The sequence below is a fragment of the Oncorhynchus tshawytscha genome, linkage group LG07 (assembly GCF_018296145.1).
Source record: "Oncorhynchus tshawytscha isolate Ot180627B linkage group LG07, Otsh_v2.0, whole genome shotgun sequence".
NCBI classification, from domain to species: Eukaryota; Metazoa; Chordata; class Actinopteri; order Salmoniformes; family Salmonidae; genus Oncorhynchus; species Oncorhynchus tshawytscha.
This window is the reverse complement of record NC_056435.1, coordinates 52733113-52750894: the sequence shown is the minus strand read 5'-3', so window position 1 is coordinate 52750894 and position 17782 is coordinate 52733113. Positions and strand designations below refer to the sequence as shown.

The 17782-nt window shown below is 42.2% G+C and overlaps 1 pseudogene; it reads right to left on the bottom strand.

Moving 5' to 3' along the window:
* Positions 1–3391: 3391 nt before the first annotated feature.
* On the bottom strand, positions 3392–9811 carry LOC121846738 (annotated as a pseudogene).
* Positions 9812–17782: the final 7971 nt, after the last annotated feature.

The window sequence follows — 17782 nt, the reverse complement described above, 5'->3', positions numbered from 1 at the left end:
CAAGGAGGACATGTATGAGGATACTGTATGTTTCTATGCAGGGAAGGCACCTCTGTCCTGCTATTTGACATAGAAGAAGCTTCTTCATCACACAATGGGTTCTTGCTACAGAACAAAGTGATCAGCATGCAATTACGGAAATTAAGGTAAAGAATGAGAACCAAAAATCTGTGAACAAGGTACTAGATACAGACATAGGATATGACCACTAACATGTGACCAACTGGGGTTTGACCCGGGTCTCCTACATGCCACAAGAGAGCGTAAGTCCCTTGAGCTAAAGCCAATACATTTGTTTTGGAGGTAACATCTCGTCAGGCAAGATTTCTCCGAACCATCTCTGAAATTAAGGATGAAGACCTCAGGAGAAAGGCTTTTATTATAAGGCATTCAGTGGTGTAAAGTACTTAAGTAAAAATACTAGAAAGTACTACTTTAGTAGTTTTTTGGGGGTATGTGTACTTTACTTTACTATTTATATTTTTGACAACTTTTACTTTATTAATGCTTAGCAAGACAGGAAAATGGTCAAATTCACACATTTATCAAGAGAACATCCCATATCATCGCTTCTGCCTCTGATCTGGCGGACTCACTAAACACAAATACGTTGTTTGTAAATTGAGTGTTGGAGTGTAACCCTGGCTATCCTTACATATAAAAATGGGGCTGTCTAGATTGCTTAATATACAGAATTTAAAATGATTTATATGGGGGCAAACTACCTGCCCTCCAGGACACCTACACCACCCGATGTCACAGGAAGGCCATAAAGATCATCAAGGACAACAACCACCCGAGCCACTGCCTGTTCACCCCGCTATCATCCAGAAGGCGAGGTTAGTACAGGTGCATCAAAGCAGGGACAGAGAGACTGGAAAACAGCTTCTATCTCAAGGCCATCAGACTGTTAAACAGCCACCACTAACATTGAGTGGCTGCTGCCAACACACTGACTCAACTCCAGCCACTTTAATAATGGGAATTGATGGAAATTGATGGAAAATATATCACTAGCCACTTTAAACAATGCTACTTAATATAATGTTTACATACCCTACATTACTCATCTCATATGTATATACTGTACCCTATATACCCTATATAATCTACTGCATCTTTATGTAATACATGTATCACTAGCCACTTTAAACTCTGCCACTTTGTCTACATACCCTACATTACTAATCTCATATGTATATACTGTACTCGATACCATCTACTGCATCTTGCCTATGCCGTTCTGTACCATCACTCATTCATATATCTTTATGTACATATTCTTTATCCCTTTACACTTGTGTGTTTAAGGTAGTAGTTTTGGAATTGTTAGGTTAGATTACTCGTTGGTTATTACTGCATTTTAGGAACTAGAAGCACAAGCATTTCGCTACACTCGCATTAACATTTGCTAACCATGTGTATGTGACAAATAAATTTGATTTTATTTGGTTTTGATTTGATACTTAAGTATATTTTAGCAATTACATTTCCTTTTGATACTTAAGTATATGTAATAACAAATACTTTTAGCCTTTTACTTAAGTAGTATTTTACTGGGTGACTTTCACTTGTGTCATATTCTATTAAAGTATCTTTACTTTTACTCAAGTATGACAATTGGGTACTTTTTCCACCACTGAAGACATTTATTAAAGAAAATGGTCAATAGTCAGTGAGATTGTAACATAACATTACTATGCTTTTGACCCCTCATTTGGGCGTATATCCAGATACAACATTTCATGATTTCGCAGATGAGTCATTTGTGAAGTGATCAGCTAAACAAATTGAAATAGCAAAGTAAAAAATACATTTAAAAAAGTGTGACTAAATAAATTATTTAAGCATCCATTTATTTGTCCCGTCCTACATTTGTATGTTTTATAATAAAGTACGTACATTATTAGATTCATGGCCTAACAGTTACAGTACATAAATATAAAGATCTATTCAATGGTTTCTCAGAAGGTATTAATGTATCCAAGTGAATTTAAATAAAGTTCCACGTATGTCTTACCACCAAGTAAAACAACTCATTTGAGCAAACCTTGAGAGGAGCTTTAAAAAAGGACGCTTCTGGCCTGGGGTGTACCTTCTTATATACAGTTACAGAGTGGTGCAAAAACCTTCTCCTGTTGTCAAATGACCTATTGGCCTCATGGGTGGAATGTTATTCAAAAATGTCATTATTTAATCATTAATAAACATGTCTTTTGGGGGGTGGGGGGTTTATGACAAAAATTGGGTTTTTCTATGTCAAACAGTTTTGTTGTATTTCAGTCTTCTGTGATGTATATAAAGTGTAATATTGGAATACAAACTCAAAATTGAATACATTTCAATATATCTGACATGGTACAAGTGTGTTATTTTTTGTAAGCCAATAATCATGTGTGTGAGTTGTATACTTTTGTTTCAAAGTAGATTTCTTTAAGACTAACAAGAAACACTGTGTGTGACCCTGATTTAGCCCACTACAGTAAAACGTTAATATGGCCTTTCCGTTTATACATTAGCTGATTGAGAAAATCCATGGTGACACTATAGGTTAAACACAGAGCTTAGTGTCACTGTCAGGACTATCAATCACCGATATCAGACACCAACAGTGACTGTCAGACACATAAGAGCAGCTTAGAATAGAATGAAGAGAGGTCCCAAAAGAGTCCCAAAAGACAACAGAAGACTTGGCCCAGAGAAGAGAGTCCTGTCTTGCTTGTTGACACAGAAGAAGCCCCCTCATCACCCATTGAGTTCTTGCCACAAAATAACATGGTCAGCATGTATGAAACTGTAGAGAAAGAATGAGGACCAAAGGTGCAGCTCAATATTAAGAAGGTGTTCCTTATGTTTTGTGCACTCAGTGTGTGTTCTCACTTTCTACCAATAAAATCTCAATCCTACAAGACAAAACATGAGAGTAGTTCACTACGTCATCCCAATGTCATCATTTCACATTAGGTTTCTTACCACCTTAGCTATGAAAAGCAATAGGAAGGTTTTGAATGGAGCAATGGAAAATTGTCCTAATTTCGTATGCATGTCACTGTCTTAACATAAATGACAGTCAGTTCAGATACTGTATGTGAAAGAGTAGAGGTGCTTTGAAGTGTGCAGTGTAATTACATTTATATTTGAGTCAATAAGCAGACCCACTTATCCACAGCGACTTACAGGAGCAATTAGGGTTAAGTGCCTTGCTCAAGGGAACATCGACCAATTTTTCACCTAGTCGACTCACGGATTTGAACCAGCAACATTTCAGTTCCTGACCCAACGCTCTTAACCACTAGGATACGTGCCGCCATCGCTGTAAAGGCAGCTCCACCAGGCAATCAGGAAACCAAAAGCCATAGGAAACCACAAGCCATAACAAACCTCATACGTGTCACGTATGGGTAGATGCTGAGTCCTGCTGGGAAGCTGCAGCCTGAAAACAAACAAGGAAAGACACATGAAATCAGGTAATTAAGTAATTGTTTGATAGAAAAATTATAGTCAGTATACACTGAGCATACAAAACATTAGGAACACATTCTCTTTCCTTGAAGCTATGATATCACTTGTTCAGTGCAGCTGAAGGGGATGAGGGGAGGAGACAGGATAAATAATGATTTTTTTTAGCCTTGAGACAATTTAGACATGGAATATGTATGTGTACCATTCAGAGGGTGAATGGGCAAGACAAAGATTGAAGTGCCTTTGAACGGGGCATGGTAGTAGGTGTCGGGCACACCGTTTTTAGGTGTTTTTGTCTTTACCTGTTGTGGTCTAGTACTATATTTTTGATAGCTAGGGTCATCTACACTAAGTGCTGCCTGTCTTCCCAGTTGCTGATGTGGACCGTGAACTGCTGACTGCTCTTAATTTGCAGATAGTTGTTGACACAACCAGGATCAGGGGGCAGGGCAATTTGTGACTTGTTTTGGTAATCAGTGGCTTTATTGGGGGGGGAGTGGTTCACCTCTCTAAGCAATCACCAATTAGTACAGGGAGGAGTACTCTCCACCTCTGCTAGGCAATTAGTGTTAGTTCTTCAGTCTCCCCTGGTTTCTCAGCAACAGCTGTAAGTGGCGGTCGTGTCAGCGGTGGTTTTGTCGCAAAACTAAGACCATCGCCGAAACATAGACGGTTCTGCCGAGTTGTTTGAGGAATGTAAGAGAGGAAGGCTCCACACTACTCCCTCACCTAGTTATTAACTTCTTACAGATTTTGCAGCTTTGTCGACTATGTGTGTGTTTTCTATACCTGTTCCCACCTCTGTCCGGTAGGCTTTAAATACGCTCCCCACCCCTTGGCTTCAACACATCTAATTTAGTTTACCTGGCACGCACAACCTATGTGGAATTCTGGCTCTCTGGCAGCGTCTGGAACTGCCGATCTGCAGTCAAGAACACCGAATTCATCTGAGCCTATGCTGCCCTTCTGTCCCTTGACTTTTTGGCCTTGACTAAGACATGAATCACTTCAGAGAACACTGCTACTCCAGCAACTCTTTCTTCCTCTGACTATGTTTTCTCTCATAGTCCAAGAGCTTCTGGTCATTGCGGTGAGGCACAGGTCTACTCATTCCTCCTAAGTGGAAATGTTCTATTTTCCCTCTCTCACCTGTCCATTTCCTCATTTGAATTCCATACTGTCACTGTCACTTGTTCACTCAAGCTTAACATTATTGTCATCTATCACCCACCAGGTGCTCTTAAAGAGTTCCTCAATGAGCTTGACATGTTGATAAGCTTATTTCCTGACGAGGGCTCACCGCTCTTCGTACTTGACAGCGTCAACCTCCCGATGTCTGTCTTCAAATAATTTATTTCCAAATCTCTCTTTCCCCTCCTCTCTTCTTTTGATCTCACCTTTTCCCAATCTCCTTCAACTCACAAGAAAGGCAATACGCTTGACCTCCTCTTTACTAGAGGCTGCTCGCCTATTATTCTCACTGCAACCCTCCTCCAGGTCTCTGATCACTACATTGTTTGCTTTTCTGTCTCCCTATCCTCCAACCCTAACCACTCAGCCCCTACCCAGATGGTCATGCACCATTGAAATCTTCGCTGTCTCTCTCCCACTACTCTCTCCTCTTCTATCCTATCTTCTCTCCCTTATGCAAAATCCTTCATCCTCTGGTCTCCTGATTCTGCCTCTTCAATCCAACTCTCCTCCATTTCCGCATCCTTTGACTCGCACTGTCCACTTTCCTCTCGGCCGGCTCGGCCCTCTCCTCCTGCTCCGTGGCTGAGTGACTCATTGCGAGCTTACAGAACAGGGCTGCGGGTAGCTGAGCGAAAATGGAGGAAAACTAAACTGCCGGAGGACTTATCATCATTTCACACACTCCTCTTTAGCTTCTCTTCCTCTGTATCTGCTGCTAAAGCCACTTTCTACCACTCTAAAATTCCTCATTTCCCTCATCAACTCATCCCTGACCACTGGTTGGGCCCCCTTTGACTTCAAAATGATCCGAGTTGCTTTCCTCCTCAAGAAACCAACACTCGACTCATCAGACTTCAAAAATGATTGACCTGTATCCCTTCTTTCTTTTCTTTCCAAAACATTTGGGTGTGCTGTCTCTGATCAACTTTCTCATGATCTCTCTCAAAACGACATTTTTGACCTTAACCAGGCTTCAAGATGGGTCACTCAACCGAGACTGCTCTTCTCTTTGTCACGGAGTCTCTCTCTCCTCTGCTCAAAGACCTGTCCATCACGGTTGACAACTCCACAATGTCACACTCCCAGAGGGAAAAGAACCTTGGCGTGACCCTGGACAACACCCTGTCGTTCGCTGCAAACATCAAAGCAGTGACTCACTACTGCAGGTTCATGCTCTACAACATCCGTTGTAGAGTACTGTCCTATCTCACAAAGGAAGAGGTGGAAGTCCTAATCCAGGAACTTGTCCTCTCCCATCTGGACTACTGCAACTCGCTATTGGCTGGGCTCCCCGCTTGAGCCATGAAACTCCTGCAACTTCTCCAGAATACTGCAGCCCTCCTGGTTTTTTCACCTTAACAAGTTCTCTCATGTCACCCCGCTCCGCTGCACACTCCACTGCCTTCCAGTCGATGCTTGTTTGTCTTGTCTCGTCAAGCCTACCAGTATTTTCCTGTACTCCTCTTTTTCTCTCTAGTCCCTGTATTCTAGTTTTCCTGTTTTGACCATTCTGCCTGCCCTGACCCTGCCTGCCATTCTGTACCTTGTGACACTGCCCTGGATTACTGACCTCTGCCTGCCCTGACCGTGAGCCTGCCCCTTGTTTTTGTAATAAACTTTTGTTACTTCAACATGTCTGCATCTGGGTCTTATCCTGAGGTCTGATAGGGTTTACTGTGAGGACAAGGCTTCCTTTTAAGTGAAGACAATGGCGATGGCAGGAACACAGATGTGGCAGGAGAACAAGTACAAGACATATGATTAATTGTTGAAGCCTTTCGGCCATTGTGTAGTAGTCTGGTCCACATGAACACTGCATCTATGTGGGAATGACAAATAAGCCTGTTAAGATATTTTACCTCAAAAAGTATAAAAGCTTTTATCCCTTGAATGAAGTTTTTAAATGTTAAACTTCTTTCTCAACGGCCATTACTATAAATACTATATTTGTCAAATGTACGAATCAGATTATTGACTTAGATGCTGTTTAACTATATGTATGCAGTATAAGCAGATGGGATGGTTTTTGCCCTGTTTTAGTGCCAAATCCAATCCTGAAGGGCAGAATGTTGAAAGGCTATTATCAACATCCTAAAACACAAATTCAATATGTATACTTCCACCTCAGGGAGCAGTCTCAACAAATCAGATAACAATCTTTCCCAAAACATTCCTGGCCACTATGATTGGATCTTGGAGTACCAGATAGGATTTAAATATCTGGTGTAAATGGAATTCATTATTCCAAATACAATTTTCACCGTATTTGGAAGAGGAAGTGGTCAATTAAGTTTTATGAATACCATTTTAACAAGAAATTGAGAGAACTGAGAGGCCAAGGCTGACAAGAGTTCCTCTACAGTACTGTAGTAGAGAACTACTTAAACACTCCCAGTCTTAAGCTCCAAATCTATTGAAATGGGGGAAGGGTGGCAGATTGCCTCCAGATTGCTTGCCTGCCCTCTCTACAGTGTACATACAGTACCAAACCAATATCAATCATTAACTTCTCATCCAATTATGAATTAACTAATCAGACTGGGTATTTGGCATTGTTTGTAATTTATCTATCCATTATGGATGAATCCTAATTTCCACTTATCTAAAATGTTCAATTCGTCTCTCATTGAAAAAAAAAATGACTAAGTGAAACTTAAATGGATGTTAGAATTTGCACCAATGTGATCAACAGGGTATCAAACCCTGGTGGTACTCACACCGCAAGACTACATTAGACAGGGTTTCCCAAACTCAACGTCTCAGCTAAGGTTCAGTGAACTACCTTGACGAAACATACTTGGCCAAAAAAAGGAATGCAGCTTGGTAAGGCTATCATTTGCTAAACTACTCAAGATTGGGACTGGTTGGGTCTGGTTGGACATGGTTAAATTCAAAATTTGTTCATACCATCCTTGCAATGCAATCATCTCTAGTCTAAAATTGGCATTATCCTTCCTCACCTCTCCACAATAAAGGCTGATGTGGCATGGTGTCTTTAGCAAATAACAGAAACTGCCATTTGTGGTGCCCAACATCAGTTACCCCCTTGCAATGTATAGATTTGTGAGATCTCTTATTTATCAAAGTTTTGAGTTACCTAGACCAGCCAGCCAATGGGGGGGTGGGGGGGCAGCACAAGTCATAGCCATGACCCAGGTGAATGCACATCCGGTACTAGTGTGGCTTGTACTGAAATTGAAGCCTCCCATGGACTTGCAGACCATAATGTATCCCTCAATGGCAAGCACCACCAGAGACCACAGAGAAACCTGACCTAGAATGAGACAAGGAAAGAGAGAAATACAGTAGTTATAACATGTTTTCCATTTGGCTTCCAGCTGAAACACCCTGACCATAGTTTGCTTTGTATGTTTCTATGTTTTGTTTGGTCAGGGTGTGATCTGAGTGGGCATTCTATGTTGTGTGTCTAGTTGGTCTGTTTCTGTGTATGGCCTGATATGGTTCTCAATCAGAGGCAGGTGTTAGTCATTGTCTCTGATTGGGAACCATAATTAGGTAGCCTGTTTTGTGTTGGGTTTTGTGGGTGATTGTTCCGTTCTCTGTGTTTGTTGCACCAGATAGGGCTGTTTCGGGTTTTTCACGTTTATTGTTTTTGTATATTGTTCATTTATCATCTTTATTAAAGATGTATAAAAGTAACCACGCTGCATTTTGGTCCGCCTCTCTTTCGACAGAAGAAAACCGTTACAGAATCACCCACCACAACAGGACCAAGCGGCGTGGTAACGGGCAACAGCAACAGCGGAGCAAAGAGGAATGGACATGGGACGATGTATTGGACGGCAAGGGTTGCTACACATGGGAGGAGATCCTGTCGGGAAAAGATTGCCTTCCATGGGAACAGGTGGAGGCAGCTAGGAGAGCAGAGGCAGCCGGAGAGAGGAGCCGGCGATATGAGGGAACACGGCTGGCAAGGAAGCCCGAGAGGCAACCCCAAAAATTTCTTGGGGGTGGCACACAGGAAGTATGGCGAAGCCAGGTAGAAGCCGGCTCTACGCATCTGGTCTCCAGTGCGTCTCCTTGGGCCGGCTTACATGGCACCAGCCTTGCGCATGGTGTCCCCGGTTCGCCTGCATAGTCCAGTGCGGGCTATTCCACCTCGCCGCACTGGTAGGGCGACCGGGAGCATTCAACCAGGTAAGGTTGGGCAGGCTCTGTGCTCAAGAGCTCCAGTGCGCCTTTACGGTCCGGTCTATCCGGTACCACCTCCACGCATCAGCCCTCCCGTGGCAGCTCCCCGCACTCGCCCTGAGGTGCATGTCCTCGGCCCAGTACCACCAGTGCCGGCACCATGCACCAGGCCTACAGTGCGCCTCACCTGTCCAGCGCTGCCGGAGTCTCCCGCCTGTCCAGCGCTGCCGGAGCCTTCCTCCTCTCCAGCGCTGCCGGAGTCTCCCGCCTGTCCGGCGCTGCCAGAGCTTCTGACCCTCATTCCAGAGGCGCCAGAGCTCCTCAGTCCAGCGCTGCCAGAGCCTTCCTCTCCAGCGTTGCCAGAGCTGCCCGTCTGCCCAGCGCCGCCTGTTCCTGTCTCTGTGTTTGTTGCAACAGATAGGGCTGTTTTTTCACGTTTATTGTTTTTGTATATTGTTCATTTCTCATCTTTATTAAAGATGTATAAAAATAACCACTCTGCGTTTTGGTCCGCCTCTCTTTCGGCAGAAGAAAACCGTTACACCAGCATCTCCATCAATGTGTGTATCTCAAACAATTAATGCTTTGTAGACCAGGATTGGTTGCTTATATCAGTCGGTTACATAAATGGCATTATGTAAATATAGCAACAAAATAACAATAATTTAGTTTGGCTGTATTACAGAAATAAGCTTTTATCCAGTGAGAACCACATATCACAGTCATAGAAATCACCTTTTCCCTTAATACAGAAGTTATGAGAAAAGTCTGTGCTAGTAAGTATATTTGTATTGCGTGTGTGGGGGGGATATCAGGATAAACATGTAGGGTCAGACCATTGATGGGAATCCAAAACAGAGCAGGAAAAACATGTAGACAGCAAGCAGATAGAATTGCCGTGGATGCACCAAGTAAAACTGTGGCTATTCAAAGGGACTTCTTACAAGTCCAGTCCTGTGGACATGGGAATGTAGAAGTTGTTTCCTTCAGTGCTGTTATGCATCTTTAACCAGGGAGTGGTTGAGATGAGAATCTGCTCCAGCTGCAGTCTATTGTCTTTTGGCTCAATTGTTGACAGGGATGCTCTAGGTATGGCTATATACCCTTCTAAGCAGACTCATCAGCGATCAACTGGCGATCAAGGAAGGTACCACGTGGCGGTTGGGGGGTATTTTATTGAGATATTTGGATAATTGGTCTTGTCATAATCACCAACATGATCCTATCGCAAAACATATAGAGTATTTAGGATCCAGTTTCAGTGGGTTCTGTTCTATATATAGTAACCCGTTTTATTTACAGAGCATGACAGACAGAGCTGATGCAGTCACTCTGTCACCATCATCAACACACAGCCTGCTACTGGGAATGTGTGTGTGCGTGCGCGTGTCGTGACTTGAAGACTGTTATTTACCTAATTAGCTAATTATGTTTAATTTTTACCCAAATAAATGAATCATGCAACAATTAACTCATTAGGATCTGGGGCACCACGAGAGCGGTTCTTTCAAAAGTTACCATCTCCCAAATTAAACTCTATCACATCTATAAACAGTAAACTTATTAATCATGTTAATCATGTCCTCGTATAGTATCATATCATTCTGAACAGTCGTAACCTCTTTGCATCTGCAAAAACCAGAGCGTTGCTTACGACTCAGTACTACACAAATTGGTTTAATTATTTATTTACTAGCTAATTAAATGGGAACACAGGATAAACATACACACTCTGCACCGGTTAATGACATTTTTTATTTATTTTTTTATTTCACCTTTATTTAACCAGGTAGGCAAGTTGAGAACAAGTTCTCATTTACAATTGCGACCTGGCCAAGATAAAGCAAAGCAGTTCGACACATACATCGACACAGAGTTACACATGGAGTAAAACAAACATACAGTCAATAATACAGTATAAACAAGTCTATATACGATGTGAGCAAATGAGGTGAGATAGGGGAGGTAAAGGCAAAAAAAGGCCATGGTGGCAAAGTAAATACAATATAGCAAGTAAAACACTGGAATGGTAGATTTGCAATGGAAGAATGTGCAAAGTAGAAATAAAAATAATGGGGTGCAAAGGAGCAAAATAAATGAATTAATTAAATACAGTTAAGCGGTAGTTGTTTGGGCTAAATTCTAGGTGGGCTATGTACAGGTGCAGTAATCTGTGAGCTGCTCTGACAGTTGGTGCTTAAAGCTAGTGAGGGAGATAAGTGTTTCCAGTTTCAGAGATTTTTGTAGTTCGTTCCAGTCATGGGCAGCAGAGAACTGGAAGGAGAGGCGGCCAAAGAAAGAATTGGTTTTGGGGGTGACTAGAGAGATATATCTGCTGGAGCGTGTGCTACAGGTGGGAGATGCTATGGTGACCAGCGAGCTGAGATAAGGGGGGACTTTACCTAGCGGGGTCTTGTAGATGACATGGATCCAGTGGATTTGGCGACGAGTATGAAGCGAGGGCCAGCCAACGAGAGCGTACTTGTCGCAATGGTGGGTAGTATATGGGGCTTTGGTGACAAAACGGATTGCACTGTGATAGACTGCATCCAATTTGTTGAGTAGGGTATTGGAGGCTATTTTGTAAATGACATCGCCAAAGTCAAGGATTGGTAGGATGGTCAGTTTTACAAGGGTATGTTTGGCAGCATGAGTGAAGGATGCTTTGTTGCGAAATAGGAAGCCAATTCTAGATTTAACTTTGGATTGGAGATATGATATTGATATGGGTCTGGAAGGAGAGTTTACAGTCTAACCAGACACCTAAGTATTTGTAGTAGTCCACGACATGAGACGTAATTCGCTGAAAACAGGTCCCTAGCAGAATGACAACAACATTGATGCTTGTTAAAGAAGAGATGGAGAGGGAGAGAGACAGAGACACTTAACATTAGTACATACTTTGCACACAAACTGCCGCCCACTTTGAGTAAGAAATCAGGAATGTATTTATGTGAAGAGAGCAGCCTTGGAAAGAGGATTGGGCCTTTTCACGGGCACGCTTGTAAGGCTCTGATTGTCCGAAATGGTTCTATTGTTGTCCTTCTTTGTAGTTGTCCTGTATCCAGTGACTTGTCATGTAGTCCTGAACAGAACTACAGAGTTGACTTTTTCTTCCATTCACTCTTGAAGAGGCTTCTTTGAAGATGGGCTATTCAGCCATATCGATGGTTTGAGCAGAGTAACAGGATGGTCCTACTTAAATTGACTTTCGAATATACTTTAATTAGGACAGCTAATCAGCCGTACCAGTGATTGTCCAGGAAGTGCATTTATCGTCTACACCTCGTGTTGAGATTCAAAGTTCAAACCACTTTAAACTTGCAGCTGCAGCTTAACTTTTTTTTGTCTAATGTTTTTTTTTCTCAACCCATCATTCATACAGATTGCTCAAAAGGGGCATTTCTGGACAGCTAACAACCTCTCTGACCTCACTTCGGGGAGGTGACTATTCACTGTGCAAAGTTTATGGAAAACAATAATCTCTCATGGTTTCTCAAATCACATCCCTCTCTTAACAAAAACACTTTCATCATTGTTCACATTCCATGCACAACGCATAGTATGGAAACTTTGTATATGTAGTGGGTATACTTTCCAAGTTACAGTATTTCCTTTATAGCATTTTTTATGACATCACAAAATAACAAACAAAATGACATAGTAATCTATAGATCGCCTCTGACCATTCTCCACATTCTGTTTTGAAATATTTTTCCAGTATTCGCTTTTGAACGTGTTGGAGTTTCAGCAGGAATAGTCTGTTGGAACAAAGCACATTCCTTTGGTGAATCTTGAGAGCACAGACCTGAATCTGCGCCGTTGATTTACAACTGGTTTGTTAACCCCCACACCCTAAAGGATGAGACGGGGTCTGATTGAAGTTATTCATTGCAAACTTGATCTGACATATTTGGATTATCGTGGACAGTCATGACACTGGTGTGGCCAGATGTGATGAGACAATAGACAGATATTTCACATCAGTAGCTGCCTGGAAAAGAGTTGCAAGAAGGCCTTCCTACATCACTTAGATATGTACTCTGTTTTTGAAACCATGTTTGCAATTCATTTGAGCTATATGAGATGGAAGGGAGTTCCATACAATAATGGGAATATATAATAGTGTACACTTTCTTGAATTTGTTCTGGATTTGGGGACTGTGAAAAGACCCCTGGGGGTATGTCTAGTGGGGTTTTCAACACAATGATTCTTATAAAAGAAGAAGTTATGCAGTCATTCTCTCCTCAACTCTTAGCCAAGAGAGACTGTCATTCATAGTATTTATATTAGCCCTCTGACTACAAAGAAGAGCAAGATGTGCCGCTCTGTTCTGGGCCAGCTGCAGCTTAACTAGATCTTTCTTTGAGGCACTTGACCACGTGACTGGAAAATAATAGAGCCTGCAGGACTAGCTTTTTGGAGTGTCAAAAAAGCAAAGCATCTCTTTAGTATGGACAGACCTCTCCCCATTTGTACAACCATTGAATCTCTATGTTCTGACAATTTACAGTTAACAATCTAAGGTAACACCAAGTCATTTAGTCTCCTCAAAGTTTTCAACAGCCACACCATTCATTACCAGATTCAGCTGAGGTGTTACGGTTTTCTTCCGTCGAAAGAGAGTCGGACCAAAACGCAGCGTGGTTAATACGATACATCTTTAACTTCTTGCGTCGAGCCATCCCGGATCCGGGATCGTGAATACAGCCTCAAGCTCATTACCATAACGCAACGTTAACTATTCATGAAAATCGCAAATGAAATGAAATTTTTGTTAACAACACTGTCATCTCAGATTTTCAAAATATGCTTCTCAACCATTGCAAAATAAGCATTTGTGTAACAGCTAGCGCGGCTAGCGTAGCATTTAGCGTTAGCATCAGCAGACAACATTTTCACAAAAACCAGAAAATCATTCAAATAAAATCATTACCTTTGAAGAACTTCAGATGTTTTCAATGAGGAGACTCTGTTAGATAGCAAATGCTCAGTTTTTCCTGAAAGATTATTTGTTTAGGAGAAATTGCTCCGTTTGGTGCGTCACGTTTGGCTACCAAAAAAAAACGAAAATTCAGTCTTCAAAACGCCGAACCTTTTTCCAAATTAACTCCATAATATCGACTGAAACATGGTATACATTGTTTAGAATCAATCCTCAAGGTGTTTTTCACATATCTCTTCATGATATATCGTTCGTTGAAAGCCTCCTCTCTCCTCTCAATCACTGGATGACTGGCTTGTAGATTACGCACCAATTTAGACAAAGGACACCGGGCGGACACCTGGTAAATGTAGTCTCTTATGGCCAATCTTCCAATGATATGCCTACAAATACGTCACAATGCTGCAGACACCTTGGAGAAACGATAGAAAGGGCAGGCTCATTCCCGGCGCATTCACAGCCATATAAGGAGACAATGGGAAACAGAGCTTCAAAAATTCTGCCCATTTCCTGGTTGAAGTTTCATCTTGGTTTCACCTGTAGCATGAGTTCTGTGGCACTCACAGATAATATCTTTGCAGTTTTGGAAACCTTGTGTTTTCTTTCCAAAGCTGCCAATTATATGCATAGTCGAGCATCTTTTCGTGACAAAATATTGCGCTTAAAACGGGCACGTTTTTTATCCATAAATTAAAAGAGTGCCCCCTATATCCAAGAAGTTAATGAAGATGACACACGATAATACAAAACAACAAACGGAACGTGAAAACCTATACAGCCTATCTGGTGAATACAAAACACTGAGACAGGAACAATCACCCACGAAACACTCAAAGAATATGGCTGCCTAAATATGGTTCCCAATCAGAGACAATGAGAATCACCTGCCTCTGATTGAGAACCGCCTCAGGCAACCATAGACTTTGCTAGAACACCCCACTAAGCCACAATCCCATAACCTACGAAAACCCCCAATACACAAACACACCACAAAATAAACCCATGTCACACCCTGGCCTGACCAAATAAAGAAAGAAAACACAAAATACTAAGACCAGGGCGTGACATGAGGTCTAGAGCTTAGGGAATGATTTGTACCAAATACAATGCTATTAATTTTAGAGATGCTCGGGACCAGTTTATTACGGGCAAACCATTCCAAAACTGACTGCAACTCCTTGTTAAGAGTTTCAGTTAATTCATTAGCTGTGGTTACTGACACGTATATGGTTGAATTATCAGCATACATGGAAACACAGGCTTTTTAAAATGTCAGTGGCAGGTCATTTGTTAAAATAGAAAAGAGTAGATGGCCTAGAGAGTTGCTCAGTGGTACACCACACCCTACATATTTGACATAAGAGAAGCTTCCATTAAAGAAAACCCTCTTAGTTATATTAGATAGACAGCTCTGAATCCACAAAATGGCAAAAGTTTACAATATACAACTTACACTACCGGTCAATAGTTCAAAAAGTCTTTCTTTATTTTTACTATTTTTTCTACATTGTAGAATAATAGTGAATGCATCAAAACTATGAAATAATACATATGGAATTATGTATTAACCCAAAAAGTTTTAAACAAATGAAAATATTTTAGATTTTAGATTCTTGAAAGTAGCCACCCTTTGCCTTGATGACAGCTTTTTATCCCCATAAATCTACACACAATACCCAAAAGCAGGTGTTTAGAAATGTTTGCTAATATATTAAAAATAAAAAAAATGAAATATCACATTTACATAAGTATTCAGACCCTTTACTCAGTACTTTGTTGAAGCACCTTTGGCAGAGACTTCAACCTCGAGTTTTCTTGGGTATGACGCTACAAGCTTAGCACACCTATATTTGGGGAGTTTTTCCCATTCTTCTCTGCAGATCCTGTCAAGCTCTGTCAGCTTGAAATGGGGAACGTCACTGCACAGCTATTTTCCGGTCTCTCCAGAGATGTTCGATCGGGTTCAGGGCTCTGGCTGGGCCAGTCAAGGACATTCAGAGACTTGTCCCGAAGCCGCTCCTTCGTTGTCTTGGCTATGTACTTAGGGTCATTGAACAAAAAATATAAATGCAACAATTAACAATTTTACTGAGTTACAGTTCATATAAGGAAATCAGTCAATTGAAATAAACCGCTCACCGCTACCATGGGGCATTCTGTTCACAACGTTAACATCAGCAAACTACTCACACACACAACACCAAACACACATTCTGCAATCTGCCCGGTACAGTTGAAACTGGGATTCATCCGTGAAGAGCACACTGCTCCAGCATGCCAGTGGCCATCGAAGATGGGCATTTTCCAACTAAAGTCGGTTACTGCAGTCAGATCATGACCCTGGTGAGGACGACGAGAACGCAGATGAGCTTTCCTGAGACTGTTTGTGCAGAAGTTCTTAGGTTGTGCAAATCCATGGTTTCATCAGCTGTCCCGGTGGCTGGTCTCAGACGATCCCGCAGAAGCCGAATGTGGAGGTCCTGGGCTGGCATGACTACATGTGGTCTGCGGTTGTGAGGCTGGTTGGACGTACTGCCAAATTCTCCAAAACATTGGAGGTGGCTTATGGTAGAGAAATTAACATTACATTCTCTGGCAACAGCTCTGGTGGACAGTTAGCATGCCAATTGCACGCTGCTTCAACTTGAGACATCTGTGGCATTCATTTGTGTGACAAAACTGCACATTTTAGAGTGGCCTTTTATTGTCCTACAGAACATGATGCACTTCATTGATTCCGGCACCGACAGAGATGGTCGCCTCGCTTCGCGTTCCTAGGAAACTATGCAGTATTTTGTTTTTTTGTGTGTTATTTCTTACGTTACCCCAGGAAATTTTAGGATTAATTACATACTGTCCGGAGGAACTATTGGATATAAGAACAACGTCAACTCACCAACATTACGACCAGGAATACGACTTTCCCAAAGCAGATCCTCTGTTTGGCCTACCAGCCAGGACAATGGATCGAATCGCAGCCAGCGACCCAAAACAACGGTGCCTTAGAAGGGGCAGACGGAGCGGTCTTCTGGTCAGGCTCCGAAGACGGGCACATCGGGCACCTCTCCTTAGCATACTACTCACCAATGTCCAGTCTCTTGACAACAAGGTAGACGAAATCCGAGCAAGACTAGCCTTCCAGAGAGACATCAGAGACTGTAAAGGTCTTTGTTTCACGGAAACATGGCTCACTCAAGACACGCTATCGGAGTCGGTATAGCCACCTGGTTTCTTCACACATCGAGCCGACAGAAACAAGCATCTCTCTGGTAAGAAGAAACACGGGGGTGTATGCCTTATGATTAACGAGAGTGGTGTGATCATAACAACATACAGGACCTCAATTCCTTATGTTCAACTGACTTAGAATTCCTCACAATCAAATGCCGACCGCATTATCTACAAAGAGAATACTCTTTGATCATAATCACAGTCGTGTTTATTCCCCCCCAAGCAGACACATCGACGGCCCTATGTAAACTGGAAACCACATATCCTGAGGCTGCATTTATTGTAGCTGGGGATTTTAACAAGGCTAATCTGAAAACAAGGCTCCCTAAATTCTATCAGCATATCGATTGCACAACCCAGGCTGGCAAAACCCTGGATCATTGTTATTCTAACTTCTGTGACGCATATAAGGCCCACCCCCGCCCACCTTTCGGAAAAGCTGACCTCGACTCCATTTTGTTACTCCCAGCCTATAGACAGAGACTAAAACAGGAAGCACCCGCGCTCAGGTCTGTTCAACGCTGGTCCGACCAATCGGAATCCACGCTTCAAGATTGCTTCAATCACGTGGACTGGGATATGTTCCGCATAACGTCGAACAACAACATTGATGAATACGTTGATTCGGTGAGCGAGTTTATTAGCAAGTGCATCGGTGATGTTGTACCCACAGCGTCTATTAATACATTCCCCAACCAGAAACCATGGATTGATGTCAGCATTTGCGCAAAACTGAAAGCGCGAACCACTGCTTTTAATCAGGGCAAGGTGACCGGGAACATGACCGAATACAAACA